This window comes from Chiloscyllium punctatum, chromosome 6, assembly GCF_047496795.1.
Source record: "Chiloscyllium punctatum isolate Juve2018m chromosome 6, sChiPun1.3, whole genome shotgun sequence".
Lineage (NCBI taxonomy): Eukaryota > Metazoa > Chordata > Chondrichthyes > Orectolobiformes > Hemiscylliidae > Chiloscyllium > Chiloscyllium punctatum.
The window spans coordinates 72279295-72302728 of NC_092744.1; positions in this window are offsets into that span (position 1 = coordinate 72279295).

The following is a 23434-nucleotide window of genomic DNA, read 5'->3' on the forward strand; positions in this document are numbered from 1 at the left end:
TGTGGCTTAACGTGCATTAATTCGGTCTCACCTTGTGCTCGATGACCTGTGTTATGTCCTGGTTAAGCCACATCTCACTTTAAAATGTTCTATCCTTGTTTTTAAATTCCTCCCAGTCTCTCTGCAATCTCCTCCAGTCTTAAAAAACACCAACATCTCTGTGCATCACTAATTCTGGCCTCTTCAGTCTCCCTTGATCATTCCACCAACATGCTCAAAGCTATGAATTCCCTATCTAAATCTATACACCTCTTCTTCTTCCTTTCAGAGGCTCTTTAAAATTGAGCAGTTTTGGTTAAGCCTATTACCATTTGGCTTCTTATGAAGCTTGGTGTGCAAGTTTGTAATTTTGCTTGTGAAGCATCTTAATAAGTTTTGTCACATTAAAGATGCAAATAAATGTAATGGTTGTTATTGCAATAATGTCCTAAAAGAATGAAACAAAATACAACTTGCATTCCAATGAACTTAAAATATTAAAAGAAAATCTAAATAAGATGTTTTAGCTGGTTGAAAGATATGATAGCTTTGAGTTATCTACTGTATCTCGTTTGTTGGGTAGAGTCCAAAACAAGGGAGCATAACCTTGAAATCAGAGCGGGGATATGCAGTGATGACCATAAAAGGCATTTCTTCACTAGAGTGGCAGAAATTGCCTTGCCAAAGCTGTGGGAGCTAGGAGGATTGAAAAATTCAAAGCTGAGATTAATAGATTTTAGTTAGGCAAGGATATCAAGGGTTATGAAACCAAGGCAGTTCAATAGAGTGAAGACACAGATGAGTCATGATGTATTGGCACCAGATCATGAGGATTTTTCATAAATTCCCCAAAGGAAAAGAGCCGACTTAAATAACCTTTCTCTAACTTTCATTTTTAAACTATTGATACTTACTAGGAAGGGGAAAAGAGATGCTTGCATTTATTCATAAAATTCAAAACAGTGCCTTCGCAAAAGCTATGTACTTATTTATCTAAATATATTTGTACTGATGTTCAAGCCTGCATTTATCAGTTCACAAGACATTTCAGTTCAATTGCTTCAAATTATTGAAGTTGTAACCTTTAGGAAGAATAAACGAAACATCGCTGTGAAGGGTATGAAAATTATTACCTTGCTTACTGTAGAGAGTAATTCATTTACTTAATGTTAAACAATAGTGTGTGTGACAATCCCAGTCATTCACAATTTTCCTTTAAGAAATCTGCTTTTGTTTCCACGTTAAAGTGTTAATCGCATAAACCTTTAAAGTAACAATGACAGAAGTTTAGGTATTTGACACCTCTTTTTCCTGTGCTATTAATTTTGAGTGACTGACAAAACAAATGACAGATCTGCCTATTGTAACATAATAAAACTGTCAATCAGGCAGTCGATTTCTGGGGAGAAGAGGATAATACAATATTCCAAAATCACGGCAGTCGTCTGGTACAGAAAGTGGCCATTGAGCCCACTATGCCTGCATCAGCTCTTCACATGAGTATCACAACCTAGTGCCTACAGGCATTTATGCTATTATGTGTCTTTCGTTGAGGCTGTAATGTGATTGGGTGAATTCAGAACACTGTTTCTAAAGCGTGAACTTTTAAAGCATGTGTTGGCTATAATTTGATTAGATTGCCAACACTTTCAGTGTTGTTTGTAATGCATGATTTTTGCATAGTGCAGGGGTTGCTCAGGAACGCAACTATCGAGTTCCTGAAGAACTGCCTGTAGCTGCTTTATCCCCATAAAAAAATGTATATTTTCTGTGATCTGTTTTCTCAATCTGCTCATATATTTTATTTTTGATCTTTTAAACACTTGGTTGATTTACATTTGCATAGGGCCATCGCAAAAACAGTTGTTTAAAAATAAAATTATGAATGCGCACTTTTGTTAGATGAGTTCCACACGTACCATTTTACTAGGGTTCATTGACTGCACGGAAAATACATACTTGTTGAATGGAGATGTATTGGGTGTTGGGAGATCATGTTGTTGCTGTACAGGACATTGGTTAGGCCACTTTTGGAATATTGTGTGCAATTCTGGTCTCCCTCCTATCAGAAGGATGTTTTGAAACTTGAAAGTGTTCAGAAAAGATTTAAGAGATGCTACCAGGGTTGGAGCTATAGGGAGAGGCTGCATAGGCTGCAGCTGTTTTCACTGGAGCGTTGGAGGCTGATGGGTGACCTTATAGAGGTGTATAAAATCATGAGGGACATGGATAGGGTAAATAGACAAGGCTGTTGCCCTGGGTATGGACCCAATGCTGTCAAATGGGACTGGATTAATTTAAGATAGCTGGTCGGCATGGATTAGTTTGGCCGAAGGGTCTGTTTCCACGCTAATCATCTCTATGAGTCTATAAGTCCCAGGAATTGGCATGGGAGTTGGTGAGGGTATGAGGGAGGAGGGCCAGTTGACATAAAGTATATGCAAATAACTGTGACAAAGTCCGAAGGAAGAGAGATAGATCTTTAGAAACAGCCTGCCTCAGCGGCCTGTTCTGCTCAGCTTTCCAGGGCCATGAGCCTAGCTCCTCCACTCCTCCATGGTCTGACAGGGCAAGTTCCACCAAGGCAAGTCTCTCAAGTCGAAACTTCCCAAATCATGCTGCCTGTCTAAAATCCAATCTTTTAGTTTCCCCTCTGTCAAAAATGTTAGCATCACATCCAAAGTATCTGACATATTTGCATGTGATCACTCAGATAGAACTGGTTAGCTCGGACGTGTAGAATTAATGAACATGCTCAAAACATTAAATAACTCTGAGTAAGGCTGAGTGAGGTAATATTGAAGCCACAGGCCAAACCTCTGGTAATGAACTCAGGTTACACTTCAACGCTGCTGTGCAGTCGGTGTTCCAGCCTTGGCCTGAATTATTCTATAATCTCGGTCCGGTTCAATAATCAAGTCTTCAGTCCTTTTTTTATAAAAATGAAAACTAATCCCCACCACTTTTCAATATTTTATATGTGCTTTACTCCTGTTGTCTCCCTGGAAGCAGACCCGGGAAGTTGGCATTTAATGAATCTATTAAGATGTTCAGTAAAGTTTAAGAAAAATGCGTCAGTGGCTTGAACTCTCCGAGATCCGGTCAACTATTTGCCCAGAGGCTGAAGAGAAAGGCCGTGATTAGCCCTGCTTTGCTGCCATACCACTGACATGGCATCAATCACAGCATTCTCCTTTTGACTTGCTTGTCCCCAGCGTTGATGTGGTAATGACCTACTTGCCTGCCCCAGGTCCCAGTGTGTTAGCTGTACAGAGTGTTTTATTATTCATTTTCACTTGTTCACATTTTGAATATATACTTGGAAAAATGATGAATGGAAGCAATTGATGCTCATCCATAAATATTCAATGGTAATCTTTCAAGAAATTCAAAGTCTAAGTGATTTCAGTGATCTGCAATCAGGTAGTCCATGACATTGCTCCCAAAATGATTTCACACACGGATTTCAGAGCTACAACCTTGCTTTTTTTTCATTTTTGTTCCAATCCAGTGAGATCAAACAGGAAATATATTAACAGCTTCCCACCTGAACCCTGCATAATATTATTCAGATAGTTCAAATAGGGCAGCTATCTACCTTTGAGTCTCAAAAAGACTGTGTTCACATAGGTATTGTGCCTATAAAGCACCAGTGCTGCAGTGTATTGAGTTTTATTCAATAGTAAAAGGGATATTCTAAACTCTAATAAATAACAGCGCTCAATGCAAGAAAAGAATTAGGAACTTCCAACTGGTCACTCATGTGTGGGAGGGAAGGCGTGAAATAGAGGGAGGAGCGAAAACAAGAGAGGTAAAAGGGAAGAACATAAACAAAAGAAATAATTAACTTGTGTCCATATTGTTATGATCCCAGGTGATGGTCACTGTTGTCCAAGTCAGTTCCCAGATTGAAACGTGGCAAGATAGATGAAAATTTTACTTTTACAGTTGGGTAATGTCATGGTCAGTCATTGAATATCCTCACATGAGGCTGTCAATGTTCTCCTGACATAAGAGCAGTTTATGATGCAAAAGGTAAAAAAAGCTATATTTATATATTGATAGGTAAGGAAGTCAATATGAAAAAAATCTTAACATAACTAGGAAAAACATTTTTTTCCCAGCAAAATGCTTTCAGATGCTAAATCCCAGAGAAAGGCTTTAATATCTTTACTTAACTGGCTCTGTTTTACTTTTCCTTCTTGATGGCTCAAACAATTCAAAGACTTCTTTCAGCTTGGATGGCTTGCACCTTCTTTTACTTCCGAGCACCTGCATTCCTTTCCAGTTTTGACAGCCAATAGACTTGCACAAACTCACAATCTGGTGACGCTACAAGCCTGACAGGGTGCTTGGCTGCAAGGATAGAACTGTTTCTCTGAATTGAAAACCTTAGCCCTTTGCGATAGTGGAACTGTTATTCTTTTAGCATGATGCTGAAACCTGATTCTTTTGAACTGAACTCCAACTAAATTGCCAGTGGTTCCTGATCATTTGAGTTTCTCCATGTCATTAACTCAGCAGTGTGAGCACTTCATCAGTTAACAGATTTCTGGTTCGGCATTTACTAAGTCATGAGAATTTTTCGAAATTCTGAATTTAGGTTACCTTACGAAATGACTTCCCGAATTCTTAAAAATACAGTTACCTTTTCAAGAATTGAAAATAAAATCAATCTACTTCGATTTTAAAAATCCAAATTCACCTCCAATAAATAAAATAGACATTGTTGTGAGTTGGGAAATGTAAAACCAATTTATACAGTCATGTCCCACAAACAATCATTAACTAAATGGCTTGATCATCTATCTTCAGGAGTCAGCTCAGGCATAAATACTGCTCAGGATAGTGGAAGACTTTTCATGATCTTCTTTGAATACTACAATAACAACCACATGGGGTGGCACGATGGCTCAGTGGTTAGCAATGCAGCCTCACAGCACCAGGGGCCCAGGTTTGATTCCAGCCTCAGACAACTGTCTGTCTGGAGTTTGCACATTCTCCCTGAGTCTGTGTGGGTTTCCTCTGGGTGCTCCGGTTTCCTCCCACAATCCAAAGATGTCCAGGTCAGGTGAATTGGCCATGCTAAATTACCCACAGTGTTAGGTGTATTAGTCAGAGGGGAATATGGAGAAATAAGGGAATGGATCTGGGTGGGTTACTCTTCGGAGGGTCAATGTGGACTTGATGGGCCGAAGGGCCTGTTTCCACACTGTAGGGATTCTAAATCTTTCTACCAGTCATGTCCCCAAAATGACCTGAGAACTAAACATTTGTATAAACTTATTTGTAGCCCTTTTAATGATTAGGTGTTCCAATTTATTAACAACTTGAAACATACCTTAATATTTTCAACAAGACAAAGGGATGGATTATTGCACAATTTTTGGTGGAAGTTACTTATTTAAAATTGATCCAAATATCAGTTAAAATATCAGTTCAGAGATTTAAATTAAGTATGAAACTTATCTACGAAGATGAACATGAGATTAGTCTGTGTTATTGTTGTAGGCCTGGTTTGCTTAACGATTTTCTTTTCTTTCTGAAGTTAAGAGATTGATCATTGGAAATCAGATTCAGCAGTTACAATGTCTTCAGAAGTTCAATAGATGGACTGGGCAAAACAGTTCCTGGGAATGAGTGAAATATCCTTTTTGGGTACTGTAGGTATTAATTCTCAATAGCCTGGTTCAGTATGAAAGACTTGGATTTCCCTTTCTCTTCCCTTTTGAGAAGCCATTGCTTAAGACATCTTTCTCATGGTCTTCAGGTGAATTTTCCTTTAAATGGCTATCCTCAGCCAGCTTTTCTCACATTCCAACAATATGGCTGCAAATGTTAGCTTTGATGAATCATTGCTTCAAAATGCAAAGTGGATTGATGAACTTCCAGTCTCCTGTTCCACATTACAGACCATTTAAATCTTCACATGTATAGAGGGTGTAATGGACAGTCCATCAATCAGTGAGTTATTTTATCAGTCTTCGTGATTAACTTGTAAGAATGCACAGTTTATTTGCTTTTGATTGCAGTTGAATGCACAAGCCAGCTAAGAGCCATTTTGCAAAATTTCATGTGTCCATTTTAAAAATATATTTGCTTTATTTTGTTTTAAAAATTACAACTAAACAGTCATGACAATTGCCATTGGATGTTTTGTCATCACCAGAAAGGGCAAATCTCTCGCACAAATGACAGTATGTTTGTTGGCGCAGAGCTCTCTCAATACTTTGTTGAATATTCAGATAGGTTACATATCACTTATAAGAACAATGGAAAATAGCCACAGGAATATATCCTCTCTAGCCTGTTTCAACATTATGCATGGACCCTTAATGCACTGCAGGGGCAAAAGTTGTATTCTGACTCACCCTGTACTGAGCAATGCTACAAATGCTTTTACATTGGCATTTGTTTGATTCCGAATGTTTAAAAGAAAAGATTAGCCATGCTCTAATTCACATAAAACAGTGATTTTTTTTTAAAAACAGTTTCTGATCTGAAAAGTGATATGAAAAAGGCTATTACAACACTGATTGCTGAAACAGTGCTACCAGTTAATGGCCTTTTAATGTTCTGAATTTTGAGCATCACCCGTTATGAGCAGGTCTTTCTTGCACTGTCTTCTTATGTTTTCCACCACAGTTTCAAATAACCATTATAATGGCTTTCAGTTCTCCTTAACTTGTTCATTCTCAATCTTATCCAGCTTCTCTTTTCAACCTTCCAGCTTTATGTACAATTGTCTCCACTTTTCGATCGATTACTCTGAAGACATTGACGTGTTGCTGTCCTTCAATTTTTCATGGTCAGAAATGCTGGCGGCTGTTGACAATAGACAATAGACAATAGGTGCAGGAGTAGGCCAGTCTGCCCTTCGAGCCTGCACCACCATTCAATATGATCATGGCTGATCATTCCTAATCAGTATCCTGTTCCTGCCTTATCTCCATATCCCTTGATTCCAGTATCCTTGAGAGCTCTATCCATACTCTTTCTTAAATGAATCCAGAGACTGGGCCTCCACTGCTCTCTGGGGCAGAACATTCCACACAGCCACCACTCTCTGGGTGAAGAAGTTTCTCCTCATCTCTGTCCTAAATGGTCTACCCTGTATTTTTAAGCTGTGTCGTCTGGTTCGGCACTCACCCATCAGCGGAAACATGTTTCCTGCCTCCAGAGTGTCCAATCCTTACATAATCTTATACATCTCAATCAGATCCCCTCTCAGTCTTCTAAACTCAAGGGTATACAAGCCCAGTCGCTCCAGTCTTTCAGAGGAAGGTAGTCCCGCCATTCCAGGAATTGACCTTGTGAACCTACGCTGCACTCCCTCGATAGCCAGAATGTCTTTCCTCAAATTTGGAGACCAGAACTGCACACTGTACTCCAGGTGTGGTCTCACCAGGGCCCTGTACAGCTGCTGAAGAACCTCTTTGCTTCTATACTCAATCCCTCTTGTTATGAAGGCCAGCATGATATTAGCCTTCTTCACTACCTGCTGTACCTGCATGCTTACCTTCATTGACTGGTGTACAAGAACACCCAGATCATTCTGTACTGCCCCTTTACCTAAATTGATTCCATTTAGGTAGTAATCTGCCTTCCTGTTCTTGCCAACAAAGTGGATAACCATACATTTATCCACATTAAACTGCATTTGCCATGCATTTGACCACTCACCTAACCTGTCCAGGTCACCCTGTAATCTCCTAACATCCTCATTACATTCCACCCTGCCACCCAGCTTAGTGTCATCAGCAAATTTGCTAATGTTATTACTAATAACATCTTCTATATCATTAATATATATTGTAAAAAGCTGCGGTCCCAGCACTGATCCCTGCATTACCCCACTGGTCACTGCCTGCCATTCCGAAATGGAACCATTTATCACTACTTTTTGTTTCCTTTCAGCCAACCAACTTTCAATCCAAGTGAGTACTTTGCTCCCAATACCATGTGCCCTAATTTTGCTCACTAACCTCCTATGTGGGACTTTATCAAAAGCTTTCTGAAAGTCCAGATACACTACATCTACTGGATCTCCCTCATCCATCTTCAGAATTACATCCTCAAAAAATTCCAGACGATTAGTCAAGCATGATTTCCCCTTCATAAATCCATGCTCTGACCTATCCTGTTACTACTATCCAGATGTGTCGTAATTTCATCCTTTATAATAGACTCCAGCATCTTTCCCACTACTGAGGTCAGACTAACTGGTCTATAATTTCCTGCTTTCTCTCTCCCACCTTTCTTAAAAAGTGGTACAACATTAGCCACCCTCCAATCCGCAGGAACTGATCCTGAATCTATCGAACTCTGGGAAATAATCACCAACGCATCCACGATTTCTCGAGCCATCTCCTTCAGTACCCTGGGATGTAGATCATCAGGCCCCGGGGACTTATCAACCTTCAGACCTAACAGTCTCTCCAACACCAATTCTTGGCAAATATAAATTCCTTTCAGTTCAGGTCCTTCAGCCAAAGTTAGCTCAGGGAGATTGCTTGTGTCTTCCCCAGTCAACACAGATCTGAAGTAGCAATTCAATTCTTCTGCCATTTCTTTGATCTCCGTAATATATTCCCCTGTTTCTGTCTTCAAGGGCCCAATTTTAGTCTTAACCAGTTTTTTGCCTTTCGCATACCTAAAAAAGCTTTTACTATCCTCCTTTATATTTTTGGCCAGTTTACCTATGTACCTCATTTTTTCTCTGCGTATTTCCTTCTTAGTAATCCTCTGTTATTCTTTAAAAGCTTCCCAGTCCTCCATTTTCCCACTTATCTTTGCTATGTTATACTTTTTCTCTTTTAATTTTATATGTTTCTTAACTTCCCTCGTCAGCCACAGCCACCCCTGCCTCCTCCTAGGATCATTCTTCCTTTTTGGAATGAACTGATCCTGCATCTTCTACATTATACCCAGAGATATCTGCCATTGTTCATCCACTGTCATCCCTGCTAAGGTATTGCACCATTGAACTTTGGCCAGCTCCTCCCTCATAGCTCCATAGTTCCCTTTATTCAACTGAAATATTGTCACTTCTGATTGTACCCTCTCCCTCTCAAATTGCAGATTGAAGCTTATTGTATTATGGTCACTACTTCCCAATGGCTCCTTCACTTCGAGGTTGATGATCAATTCTGGTTCGTTGCACAATACCAGATCCAGAATTGCCTTGTCCCTGGTCGGCTCCAGCACCAGCTGTTCTAAGAATCCATCTCGGAGGCACTCCACAAAGTCTCTTTCTTGAGCTCCAATACCATCCTGATTCTCCCAGTCTACCTGTATGTTGAAATCCCCCATAACAACTGTAGTAACATCTTTGCGACAAGCCAATTTCAGCTCCTGATTCAACTTACATTCGACATCCAGACTACTGTTTGGGGGCCTGTAGATAACTCCCAAGAAATCTTTTTACCCTTAGAATTTCTCAGCTCTATCCACACTGACACTACATCCCCTGATTCTAGGTCCCCCTGCGCAAGGGACTGAATATCATCCCTTACCAACAAGGCCACCCCACCTCCTCTGCCCGTCAGTCTGTCCTTACGATAGCACGTGTAGCCTTGAATATTCATTTCCAAGGCCCTGTCCACTTGAAGCCAAGTCTCAGTTATCCCCACAATATCGTATCTGCCAATTTCCAAAAGAGCCTCAAGCTCATCCATCTTATTTCTAATGCTTCATGTATTCATATATAGTAGTTTTAATTTGTTACTGCTCTCACCCTTCCCATCAACTCCTATTTCACTCAACCTTACAGCATGATCTCTTTTTGAGTTTTCTGCTTCATTGATACAGTTGTCTTTCTTGACTTCCCTTGTTCTAACTTTCCCTTCAATTTCTTTCTTAAACATCCAGTTTGTCCCGCCCCCACCCCGCTACTTAGTTTAAACGCAGCTGTGCTGCAGTAGCAAACCTGCCTGCCAGAATGCTGGTCCCCAACCTATTAAGGTGCAAACCATCTCTCTTGTATAATTTATGCTTACCACAAAACATACCCCAGTGATCCAAGAATTTAAATCCTTGCTTCCTGCACCAGTTCCCCAGCCACACGTTCAAGTCCATTATCTCCCTGTTTCTGGCCTCACCAGCCCGAGGAACTGGAAGCAAACCAGAGATAACCACCCTGGACGTCCTGCTTTTCAGCCTTCTTCCTAGTTCTCCGAAGTCCCGCGGTAGTATGTTCCTCCTCTTCTTCCCGACATCATTTGTGCCGACATGTACCACCACCTCTGGCTCTTCACCTTCGTCCTTGAGGATTTCCTGCACTCTGTCTGTGATGTCTTTAACCCTGGCACCAGGAAGGCAACGCACCATCCTTAAGTCCCGCCTGCTGCCACAAAAACCCCGGTCAGTTCCTTTCACTGTGGAGTCCCCTATTACCACGGCTCTGTGCAATGTCCGACTCTTTCGCTCTGTCTCCATGCCAACTTTTGATTGACAGACCTGGCTGCCTCACGGACTGGCAGTGTCATCTGTCTCCAAAAGATTCAACTAGTTCCTGACAGGTACTTCCCCCGGGGTCTCTTGCACCTGTCTCCTCTCTGCCTTCCTCATCGTCTGCTCTCTTCTGCTCTTTTCTGGTATGGTCGGTGTAATAACCTCGCCGAAGGTCTTGTCCAGAAAGATCTTGTTCTCTCAGATGAGCCTAAAGTCCTTGAGTTCTTTCATCAGTGCTGCAATATGCTCTGTCAGTAGCTGAACATGCACACAATTTCCACACTTATATGAGCCAGACACACCAGAGTCGTTGACCTCCCACATCAAGCACCTAGCACACTGAACCATCTTGGCAGTCATGTCTTCACCCTCTTCAACTGTGGTGTAATCACTTCACTCAACCTCCTTGTCAAAGATTCCTGAGCTAAAGCCTCACTCTTCACTCCACAGGAACTTCCTTGAACCCTCTTTTTGGGGCAAGTCTGTGGACTTTTAATTTAGGTTAGAGGAGGAGGGTGGGAGGGAGGCCCTACTTTGTAGGACCTGGGGTCTAGGACACACTCACTCAAATAACAATCACTTATCTTCCCGACTGGCTTTGCGCTCTGACTTCACTTCCGCCCAGCACCCGCCATTCTCTGCTGCCTCTGTGATGACATCACAGCTCAGGTATTAGTGTTCTCACTTGACATCTACACAGCATACTTGACATCATTAGATTTCAACCCCTGACTGACTTCATTCTCCATAACCTGGGGACTTTGAGATCAAATGTAATTGTCTACCATTAATGTCCCTAAGATCAACACACTCCAAGGACTGAATCTGTGTACCAGTTGGATCAGTGTGGTTTAGTTTTGCAACAGCTCCAACATTCACACAGAATGGCACAATTTTAATTTGGCCCATTCAATGTAAATGAGCCAGGCTGTGCTCTCGAATGGCACATTTGACATCCCATTGATGTTCATCATCTTGGGCAGTGTCTTGCACAATATGAAGACATGCATCTGCTTCTCACTTTAATGTGACAAGTTTGAAACAATACCACTTCAATGCACCTCAATGGTATTTGAATCATTGAAGTGGTATTACTGCTGAGTGGCTGACAAGTCCAATAAAATCTGATTGGTGTCCAATGTACATCTAAAGTTTCCAACTTCAATGTAGATGACAGGTTTGTGGGACTGCTACTTAAAGAGACACTCAGCTGAAAACATGTTGGGTCAGTGGAACCAGATGGAAAGAAGTCTGCATTATTTCACAGTATTTGTAGTTTTTTTTGTGATGGTATGGTGTGATGTCAAATTTATCTGATTACAACCTGAAAAGTGACTTAAGGTGTTTTGCCATGTTAAATGCAAGGTGATGTTCTTGTTGCTGAAATAAACATTGTCTCAGATTTGAAAATGTATAGAAACTTATAAACGATGTGAATCTTACAGAAATTGGAAGTACTACAGCCTTGAGGACCACTAAAAAGCAGAAGACCAGTACAAATGTGAAGTTTGATTTCACTCGGAGCATACAGAACCCAAGGATCCTACCTCAGGTTCAAAAATCACTAATATTTTTGGTGACTATGGTTCAGCCAAGAGATTGCAATTGCCCTTCCTCTTCCAAAGTTCCATCTTTACTCAGGAATTTTCTAACTGTGATGGAAAATACAAAGTGGTAAAGGTACACCTCACCAGAAAAAAAAAGACACTTTTGCTTTAAAAGGTGCAGCTTCCCTCTGGGTGGATGTTTGAGTTTCTGCCCACTATAACTGATTCACTGGGAAAGGCGTGGGCACCATGGAAAGAGGTGCGATTCGGTGAGTAGATGCAAGCCAGATGCTGAAGCAACACACAAATCAAAATCAGTCATCTTTCAATATTTCCTAGATTCAGGGATAGTGCTGGAGAATCGCAGTCATTAAACTTTGATTAAAAAAAATATAAAAAGCAAGTCTAGCAATAACAGACCAGTCAGTTTACTTTTTGTAACGGAGAAACAGATAGATATTATTATTGAGGAGAGAGTGATCTACTTTGGAAAAGCCAGTGTGAATTTGTTCAGGGAAGATTGTGTTTAACTAACTTGGATGATTGCTTGAAATGTCATTACATTCAATGTTATAGACTTAGTGAGACAAAGTGATTTGAGTGTATTTTGTTTTAGTGATACAAACTTGATGGGCCAAAGGGCCTCCTCTGCATTGCATAGGTCTCTGATTCTAAAGGAGAGAGTTGATTAGGGTAATGCTGCTGATATTGTGCCTCTGGACTTTCAAAACATGTTTGACGCAGTTCCACATAATAGACTTGAAAAAAGTTAGAGCTTAGAGAATAAATAGCACAAGAGCAACATGAATCCAGAATTGACTGAGGAATAGGAAAAAGTGTAATGGTTAACCTTTTGGGTTGGAGGAATGCTTGTAGTGGAGTTCACAAAGATTGGTAATGGGAGCCTTGCCATTCCTGATGTTTTCTTGACCTAAATCCTGCAAGAGGGGGTAATTGACACAAAACATGTGAGCATTGAAAACCGTGAGGATACTGCAGAACTTCAAAAGGAATATTGACATGTTGGTGGAGTGGATGGCAGATGAAGTTCAATTGTGGAGAAGTGTGAGGTGATACATGTTACTGAAGAGAACATCGAGAGACAGTATAAGAGGGATACTATTCTATAGGGTGTACTCATGGAAGTAAGAGCGTACCTTTTGGTGGTACAGACTCGATGGACGAAAGAGTCTCTTCTGTATTGTAGAATTCTATAATTCTATGGTTTGCAGGCACAGACCTATGTGTATAAATCATTAAAGGGTGGCAACACGGGTTATGAGAGCTGTTAGTAAAGCATACAATATTCTGGGCTTCATTAATTGTGACATGGATTACAAGAGCAGGGAAGTTAAAATGGATTTATATAAGACACTATTTAAAACTTGGCTGGAGTATTGTGTATGGTTTTAGATGTGACAGCCATGGAAGGATGTGAATGCGTGGGGAGACTACAAAAGATATTTATGAAAATGGTCCCAGGATGAAATCTTCAGTTGTGAAAGTAGAGTGGAGATGTTGGAACGTTTTTTTTTCTTGAAGAGGAAGTGGCTCAGAGAGGATATGAAAGAAGCTTTCTACATCAATTTTTTGATAAAGTCGATTGGGTGAAACCACTCGCTGTCAGAGAAGGATCAAGTGCTCGAAGGCACAGTTTTTAAGTGTTTTGTAAGAGAAACAAATGCAAGAGGAGAAGAAAACCTTTTTCTTCACACAGCCAGCAGCTAGCATCTGGAATACACAGCCTAGAAGTGCGGTGAAGGCAGATGTGATTGAAGTATTTAGTCGGTCTTCAGATAATTATTTGAAGAAAGCAACAACACGGAAATTAACAGGGAAATGTCAGGATATGGGCATCAAATCAAAAACGTTCAGACAGTTGATGGGCCAAATGCTCTCCTTTTGCATCATTATGATTCAGTGATTTACTCCCACAAGAGATACATACAGTGGAAGGTTAAAGGATGGCTTATGTTCAAAACATGAGCCTTGTTTCAGATCTTTATGAACACTTCAAAAAAAGAATGTAAATCTTGTTGAAGCATCTCTCTCCATTAATCACACATGGTGTCGGAGAGATTTAAGTGACACACAACTCCACCTTCACCCTAACAAGTAACAGCGTGTTGAAAGCATTTTAATGAAGTCAGTTCACCTTTAAACATCTGCATTCAACTTGCCATTCAACAATACAGCAATCAGGCAATCAGGAGAATACCACTGAATCAATACCAAAACTCATTGGTCAAAAAAAAAAGTCAAGCTCATTCTGAATGCTGACTTCAAAGCTTTCAAAGTATGTGCTGGGTGAGGTTAATGGATCATGAAAGTGCAAATAATATTTTTCCTGTAGTTACAGATAGTCTCTGAAATAAAGTATTTGCGCAGCAAATGATTTACTTGAATAATCGTGGGTAAAAAGCTACATTTCACTTTATTAAGTGGTTAAAAATGGTAAATTCCCCAGCTGTATGCAACACGTCTGCCTGATGACAGAACAGCACCTGAAATAATGTGAGCCCTTCAGCTATCTGCGAACATCCTAAACTGCCTTCTGTACAGGCTGCAGTGAAAACAACCATCACTGGGCAGCACAGCACAGAGAAACAATGGAGCATTTTATTGCAGTCCAGCTGGATTCCTAAAACATGCTCTGCACATTACCAGATTGCAGTATGTTCCAGCTAACTGGGCAGTCAAACTGATTCCACATTGCATGCTTACTTTGTCATTGCCCATCATTTCCAACTGATGTGCTTGTTGAAAAAAAACCTAGCTTGCGTGATCGAACCGTGCTATTTGTGGTATTTATCATTTCACTTTCCCCTCACCTGTTGTGAAAATGGTCATCTATAATCACAAGCGACTTGAAAATAATGCTTAGATAATCCTGCTGTAGCCAGCTATGGATTCTTTCAATGTTGATTGATGAAAGCACATTCATTTTACACTTTAATCAATACGAGCTGACACTTCAAATTATTACACTGTATGCATGTGGCTCGGTTAATTGGATGGCATCATACAGTCTGTAATGCTGCATTTTTTGCTGCAGACTCTGACCTGATGTGGATTATGATCAGGTTCAAAAACAGGCTCATTTAGAAAGCAGGAAATTGACATTGTTCATGTTGTGCTGGAAGGCAACAGAGATTGAAGGATATTAAGATGAGTAACTGCTGCCATTGTGGAGACTGCTGGAATTGCATAATTCTGCCTGAGCAGCAAATCACATCAAAGACACGGGAACATTTCTCCTAGCTAGTACATTTGCCTGAAAAGATAGTGGAATACAGTCACAAGTCCACATTCACCCAATACTTTTAGTTACCCTCTTACAGTGTTGGCATGAAAACCATCAATTTACTCTCAGATCACAAAGTGACTTTTTGTGTTGACCAGAATGAATGAGAAGAAAAAATGCAATTAACCTTTGCAAGTCAATAGTAACCAGATGAGTGCTTTCATGTTCCTATTTGACCTTTCTTTCACACCTTCTGATTGTGCTCTGGAATATACACAAATGACCAAGTCGACTAAAATAAATATGACTATTTTCTGCTTCTAAATTGTGTCTGTTCATTTTCAACTGGTCAGATATTTTGAACAAAGGTCAAGTTTAGAAGAATGTGAGGTAATCTCTTTGAAATATTAAAGATTCTAAAAGGGCTTGACAGTACAGACCGTGAGAAGCTGTTTCCCTTGGCTGAGAAATCTGAAACACAGGAGCACAGTCACAAGATGGAGGCTGGATATCAAAGGACTGAATGATGGAGAAATGTTATTATTCTGAGAGATGTGAATTTCTGGATTTCTCCATCCAGGGGGATTGTAAATAATCCATTACAGAATATATTCAAAGATGAAATAAACATGGTCTTTTAGGGAGTCAAGGGTCATGTGAAGCAGATAGACTATGGACTTGAGGTAGAAATACAGCCATGGTCATATCAAATAAAATGGTAAATTCACGGGATTGTGTGGTCCACTCCTGCCCCAATTTCACACATTTCTGTAATTAATGTGGAAATAGATAGCCAGTTAGTACACCATCTATCGCAGGGACCTCTTGAGGTGTAGTGTAATGGGGCCAGGTTCAACTCTCACTTGCTTCAGAGTGTCACAACATATCTGAACAGATTGATTAAAATCCACATCATTCATTACAAATCTCTAGAACTTGTCAATGTACATTGTACTGCCATTTAGCTCATTTACCCTTCAGCAGAGTATATGTGTCTGATCAGGTGATATTTATATTCCCCAAAGAATTATAGATGAGTATTTTGGTACTGAAAGGTCTACAGCTATTTATTACAGTTCCTGATGTGTATGCAAAGAATGCTCAGGCCCTGTTATGTCTGGGCTGGTAATAAACAAATTAATTACAAACTGTGGTGCACTTGCCTCAGCCTGTAATGCTGCAAGTTTTATAATATCCTCTTATGTGACATGGGCATCACAAGCTGGCCAGCATTTATTGCTTGTCCCTAGTTGCCCTTGAGAAGGTGATAGTGAGCTGCCTTCTTGAATCGTTGCAGTCCATTTGCTGTAGGTAGACCCACAACACCCTGAGCAAGGCACTTGCAGGATTTTGACCCAATGACAGTAAAGGAAAAATGATATATTTTGAAGTCAGATGGTGAGTGGCTTGGAGGGGAACTTGCAAGTTCCCACACATCTACTGCCTTTGTCCTCCTAGATAGAAGAGGTCATGATTGTGGAAGGTGCTAAGGGTTTTGGACAATTTTCTGCAGTACATTTTACAGATTGCATACACTGCTGCTACTGAGCATTGATGGTGGAGGGAGTGGATGCTTGCAAGTGTGTTGCCGATAAAGAGGGCTGCTTAGTCCTGGATGGTATCAAGCTTTTTGAGTGTTGTTGAAGCTGCACTAATCCAGGCAAGTGGGGGGTATTCCATTACACTCCTGAGTTGCACCTTGTAGATGGTAGATTGGCTTTGTGGAGTCAGAGGTGAGTTACTCACTGTAGCAATCCTTGTCTCTGACCTACTCTTGTTACCACTGTCTTTACATAATGAGTCCAGTTGAGTTTCAGGTAAATAGTAACCACCACCACCACCACTCCCACCCCCTACCCCAACCCAGGATGTTCATAGTGGGGCAGTGATTATAACATAATTGAATGTCAAGAGGTAGTGCTGAGATTATCCTTTATTAAAATTGGCCATTGTCTGGCACTAGCGTGGCCCAAACTTGCTCCTTGTCAACTCAAGCCTGGATACTTTCCAGGTCTTACTGCATTTGCACATGGACTGCTTTAATATCCGATGAATCGTGAATAGTGTTGAACTTTGTGTATTCAGAAGTGAACTTTCTCACTTCTGACCTTATGATAAAGGGAGGGTCATTGATGAAGCAGCTGAAAATGGTAGGACTGAGGCCGCTTGTGCAAATATGTCCTGGAATTAAAATGACTGACCTCCAACCACCACATGTATCATTCTGTGGTCCAGGTATGACTTCAAGCAGCAGACAGTTAGTCCTGCTGATTCCCATGGATTCCAATTTTACTAGGACGAGATTATGCTACTCTATTCTCACCTTGCTAGCCCCAGTAAAATGGAGGTGGGGACCTTTATACCATTAGTTCATATGCCATTTTACGCTGCTGCCATCATGAGCATGTTTCTTAAAGGCATTTTTGTCTCTCTGAAACCTACTCAACATCTCCATCGCAAAGTTAGGAGTCTGATGAAACACTCTCCACTGACCTGAATAAGTATAGCTTCAACAACACACAAGAAGCCTGACACCATCCAGGCCAAAACATTTGATTAGCACCCAATCCATCACTATGCTCACCCCTACCACAAATGACACACAGTGACAGCAGAGTGTATCATCTAGCAGATGCACTGCAGCAAATCACACAGACTCCTTGACAGTATCTTCTACAATTATGACTTTTACCATCTAGACGGTCGAGGGAACCAAATATATGGGAACACCACCACCTGAAAGTTCGCCTCCAAGCTATTCACCATCTTGACTTGGAACTACATCACTGTTCCATCAGTGTCACTGAGTGCAAATCCCATCCTAGCAGCAGTGTGTGTACTCCAACACCCCAATCACTGCAGCCTTTCAACTCCTGGAGGAATGGGATAGCCGCATCTTGTGAAACAATGTACAGTAGTCCCCGGCGTATCTATGGGGGATACGTTCTAAGGCCTACTGCGGATGCCCAAAACCAAGGATAGTAGTGAACCCATTCATTTAAATGGGAAATTTACCTCCCCGGTTCCTGGTTCTGGAATGTTCCATGTAATATTTTCGGGTCGCAGTAAACCACAGATAACGGAAACCGTGGATATGTCAGTCACCCTGTATTTAAAAGATAGCAAATCATTTCAAGACTAAAATATTGATTTTATTGTTTCCTGCTGTCACTTCAGCCACTATTTTTCAATCTAAATCAAGTTCTCTTGTTCTATTTCTTTTTTGTATCTATAAGTGTTATCACTTATAGAGACATACAGCATGGAAACAGATATTTCGGTTCAAACAGCCCATACCGATCATGTTCCCAAACTAAACTAGTCCCGTCTGCATATCTCTCCAAACCTTTCCTACTCGTTCTTATCCAAAAGTGTTTGAAACATTGTTACTGTGCTTGCATCCATCCCTTTCTCTGGCAGTTCATTCCACACACAAACCACACTCGATGTAAAATAAAATTGCCCTCATGTCCTTTTCAAATCTTCATCCTCTCATCTTAAAAATATGCCCCCTAGTTGTGAACTCCCCCACCTTAGTAAAAGGCAATTGTTAATCACCTTATCCACATCATCTTTTTATAAGCCTCTACAAGGTCACCCCAACACTCGAGTGGAAAAAGTCCTTGCCTATCCAGCCTGTTTGTATAACTGAAACCCTCCAATCCCAGCAACATTCCAGTAAATCTTTTTTGAACCCTCTCCCATTTAATAATATCTTTCCTGTAACAGAGCAATCAGAACTGCATACAGTATTCCAGAATAGGCCTCACCCCTTAATTATATTTAATATTATAAGTTATAATTTCTTATTTAATGAGGCTGAATTTAGCTACTCCAATTTACATAACTTTTCAGTGCTTCCTTGATTTTTCAGTCTTTAAATCTTCTTTGTTAATGAGACACACTGGCAGTCTCACTGTTCAGTGGTTCATACATTTGCAATTGTCTTTGAGATAGATGTTTTCATAAAATTTGAATTACAGGGTGCAGAGGAAAGGTTAACTAACAGGGCATGTTTCAGGGTTCCTCACACCAGCAATGTCCAGTCGATATATCTTGGTAAAGATGGAATGTTATATAATGAATGTATGTTACAATTCACTGGGGTAGTGCACTGGATAGCAGGCGCCAGTATTCCTGGCAATGTCACAGAAGTTAAAGATATGAAAATATGTACACGAAACCCCCAGAATACCTGATTTACAGATCCAGGTTAATTGAAAGCACAGACCAAGCATCTGTACATAACATAAATTATTACTTATAATATGTAATTAGACTCTAGTGACGGGTAAACAGTTATAAACTGTCAGCAAATCACAGTACAAATTAAAACTTTAATCCCCTTATAAACTCTCCTCTACACACACAGACATGCCAACAAGGAAAAATAGATCATGAATGAAGGAAAGCTGAAAGTTTAGTGGTTTCGATTCGCAAGTTGCTGAGTTGATCCTTATGATCCTTATTCTCGTCAGATTATTGATTGTCAGTCGCTTTTCTCCAGCTGCTTGTACTCCTTTGCAAGAGACTCAAGATTTCTGGTTCATTTATAAAAGGTCACTGACATATCAGTTAAAAGTCACAGCTTACAACAATTTCTGATGGTGAGACAAACTGCTTTCCTCCAGGTTTAAAAGGGGTTTTCACTGCAGAGAATCAAAAGACAGTTTCTGTGCTGTTAGAGATCAAAACACTTCAGTCATGTTATCTTCCTCAGGCTGTTCAGTCACATGGGGATCAATAACATAGGTGGTGTCAGGCAAAAGGCATTTTTCATTAATAACTGGCCAATATCCCATAGACCAGTGATACCCACCTTGTTGCCAACTGGTCATATCTGTACACAATCCCTTGGCTCCAATCCATCTGCAACCAGTTGGATTACAACTTGCTCAAACAGCTGTTTAAACAATGCTTGGCACAAATGCCATGTTATTTCCTTCTCAAAACATGCAGCAATCCTTTAAAACACTATTGTTATTGGAGCACTTTCTCATTTCAGCCCACAATTTTCAAAAGTACAAAGAAATGCTCTTTATAAGCAGTGTTGCAAAACATTAGCAGATAGGCGCTAGGTAATAACACATGGTGACATTCAGATAGTCAATGAACCAGCAAAAGGCAAGCAGATCACCTCAAACATGGTTCAATCCATTATTGCTCAAAAGTACAATTTTATATAAATGGTAATACAATACATAAAAGTGAAAATCCAGAAGAGGCAAGTTAAGAAATATATTTAGGCACATTAGTGTTGCACACAGATTGCTTCTGTACTTGTAGAAAATAAGTTAAATGTTCTATAAAATATTCTTATTTTTGACCTGACAAACAACCACTTTTTTGAGAAGTAATCAAGCAGCATTGAGAAGTAGTTTAAGAAATGTTTTATATGGAAATCACTCTCTACAATTTCATGGTATGAGCTTGTTTTCCATTTTCTGCTGATAGCATAAACACAAAATATATGAGGGATTCACTAGATTCTGCTGTAATGCAAAGATGAGGTAAAGGAATAAGCAATATTTGATTAAAGCTGCTCATTGGTTAAATGTCAGTATGCAGATTAGCCCTTAGCAAGGGTAGGCTTATATTTTAACTTGAAATTCTTAATTTGATTTAATTTTTCTTTTCCATAGATGTTGCCAGACGTGCTGAGTTTCTCCAACACTTTTCTTTGCAGTGGATCTCAAGCATCCACAGTTCCTTGCTTTACTTTAATTTTTCCTATCATTGGCAGCCAAGCCTTTAAGTATTAATGTCCTAAGTTTTGGAATTCCTTCAAGAAATCATCATGCCTTTCTACATCTCCTTCTTCCTTTAAGAGCCTACTCTTAAAGCCTACTTCTTTTCGATTGTTTGCCCTAACATTTCTGTGTCCCATATGAACATCTAAGAAGTTAGATGTCCATTTGTGATGTCAAGGCAACCAGGGCTATAGGCCAAATGCTGGAAAATGGAGTTAGAATAGTTAGGTGATTGTTTTTGACCAGTGCAGATGTAATGGACCAAGGGCCTTTTCCTATGCTGCAGATCTCTATGGCATTACATTGTTTTATTTGTCTCAGCTTCAAGTCTTGATTTATAAATGCTCCAGGCAATTCCTTAAAGGTGCTGCATTAATACAATGTAATGTTGCCATTCATGCAATGAACTCTGTGAAATTTAAAGTACAAAGTCAGCAATATGGCTCAGAAAGAAGCCATTCAGTTCATCGATTCCATGTCAGTAAGCATTGCCTGCTCTCTGCATGACTTGAACTCACGACTTCAGTACTGTCATATTGCTACTGCATATCATTCACCACACTATTAGTGTATGCAATTCACTCTTGAACATTGTAGATCATAAATTCTCAGTGGCAAGATGAGAGCCTTACTAATTGTATGGAACGCTATGATGAGAAAACTGTTTAGCGAAGCTTATTTCTTCATTTGGCAAAGTCAAAGCACAAGTACTATAGAAAACATACATGAGGAAAAGCTCTGTGAGAAAGGACAGTTCTAGATGAATTGAAGCATAAAGAGGGATGCTACATCACATTGTTCATACAAAAGAATGACAGATCACCATAGGAATCAGGTAATGTGATTAAAGTTCAGCTAAGGATGTATGTAGCCGGTGTCCAGATTCAGCTAAAAATCAACATAACCTGGCTGTGTTTAAGCTGTTGGATAAAAGTGGTAAATGTATTTGAAGGTCCCTGAAGCTGATGGGCAAATGAATCAAGGATGTAGTTCCAAAAAAGAGATTTGTGTGGAAGCAACACATTCTCTGCTTTTCCCAGGTTATGTTCTATAGTGACCTTGTTCCCGAGATAAGACCACGTGTTAAATCACTAACCACGAGCATTGAGGTGTCTAGAATATCTTGGCAAGTCCAAGGCAACTGTCAGCAAAGATAAAGTTTTTCTTGAATCATTATTGCAGAACTTTACTTTCAAATATAAATACCCATTTTAGGATCAGAGAGATGGGAGAGTTTTTTTTATTGTTGAAATTCTAAATCATTCCTGATCCTTTTCTGTATCAATTTCTTGGGTATGTCACAAGCATATTTAAAAAAAAACAAGCCTATTAATTTAAATATAAAGTTCCAATTGCACAGGGAGAAAAAGGCACTTTTGAAAATTGAAGGATGACCCTTGATCCCTGTTGAACATAAATAGAGTAATTCACTAATTTCAAGACAAGACAAAGCATAAACACACCAGATGTCAATGTACTGTTACTCACTAGGTGGAGAAATCCAGGAATTTTACAGGCATGCCAGCTCATTACCCTGTTCTAATCTGACTAAAACAGTCTCCCATTGTTAACAAGATATAGTTTATTACACATTAATAACTCATCCCAAGTTAAAGTGACAGATGTTGTTCCAGAGACTTTGAGCAGGACCCGGTGTTAGGTCTCACTTTTTTAACATCCTTAGCTTATAAATGATTTGGATGGGAATGCAGAAGGCATGGTTAGTGCATTTGTGGACGTTGCCAAAATTGCTGATGGAGTGGACAGTGAAGAAGATTATCTAAGATTACAAATAGATCTTGACTAATTGGGTCAATGGGGTGGCACGTAGAGTTTAATTTGAATAAATGCGAGGTATTGCATTTGGTAAAACAAAGAAGGGCAGGATTTATACAGAGGAATCTCGATTATCTAGCATTCGATTATCCAAATATCGGATTATCCAGCAAGATCGCAAGGTTACGATGCTTGGCTAAACTATGTTATCCGGCTTTCGATTATCCGGAATTCAGCCAACCTAACAAAATAAGCCCCGCCCATGCCCTTCAGATAATCGAGATTCTCTGTAATGGGAGGGCCTTGGGTAGTGTTGTAGAACAGAAAAACATAGGTGTTTTGGTACAAAATTGTATGAAATTTGTATCACATGTAGACAGGATGGTTAAGAGGTTTAACACACTTGCCTTCATTGCTCAGACCTTTGAGTAAAGGAATTGAGATATCATGTTGAGTTTGTATTCTTCTGGAGTACTGTGTGCAGATCTGGTCACCTTGTTATAGGAAGGACATTATTAAACTGGAGAGGGTTCAGAAAAGATTTACTGGAATGTTCCTGAGAAAGAAGAGCTTGACTTACAAGGAGCAGCTGGATAGGCTGGGATATTTCTTCACTGGAACATAGGAGGTTGAGAGGTGACCTTATAGAGGTTTATAAAATCATGAGGAGCTTAGATAAGGTGAAT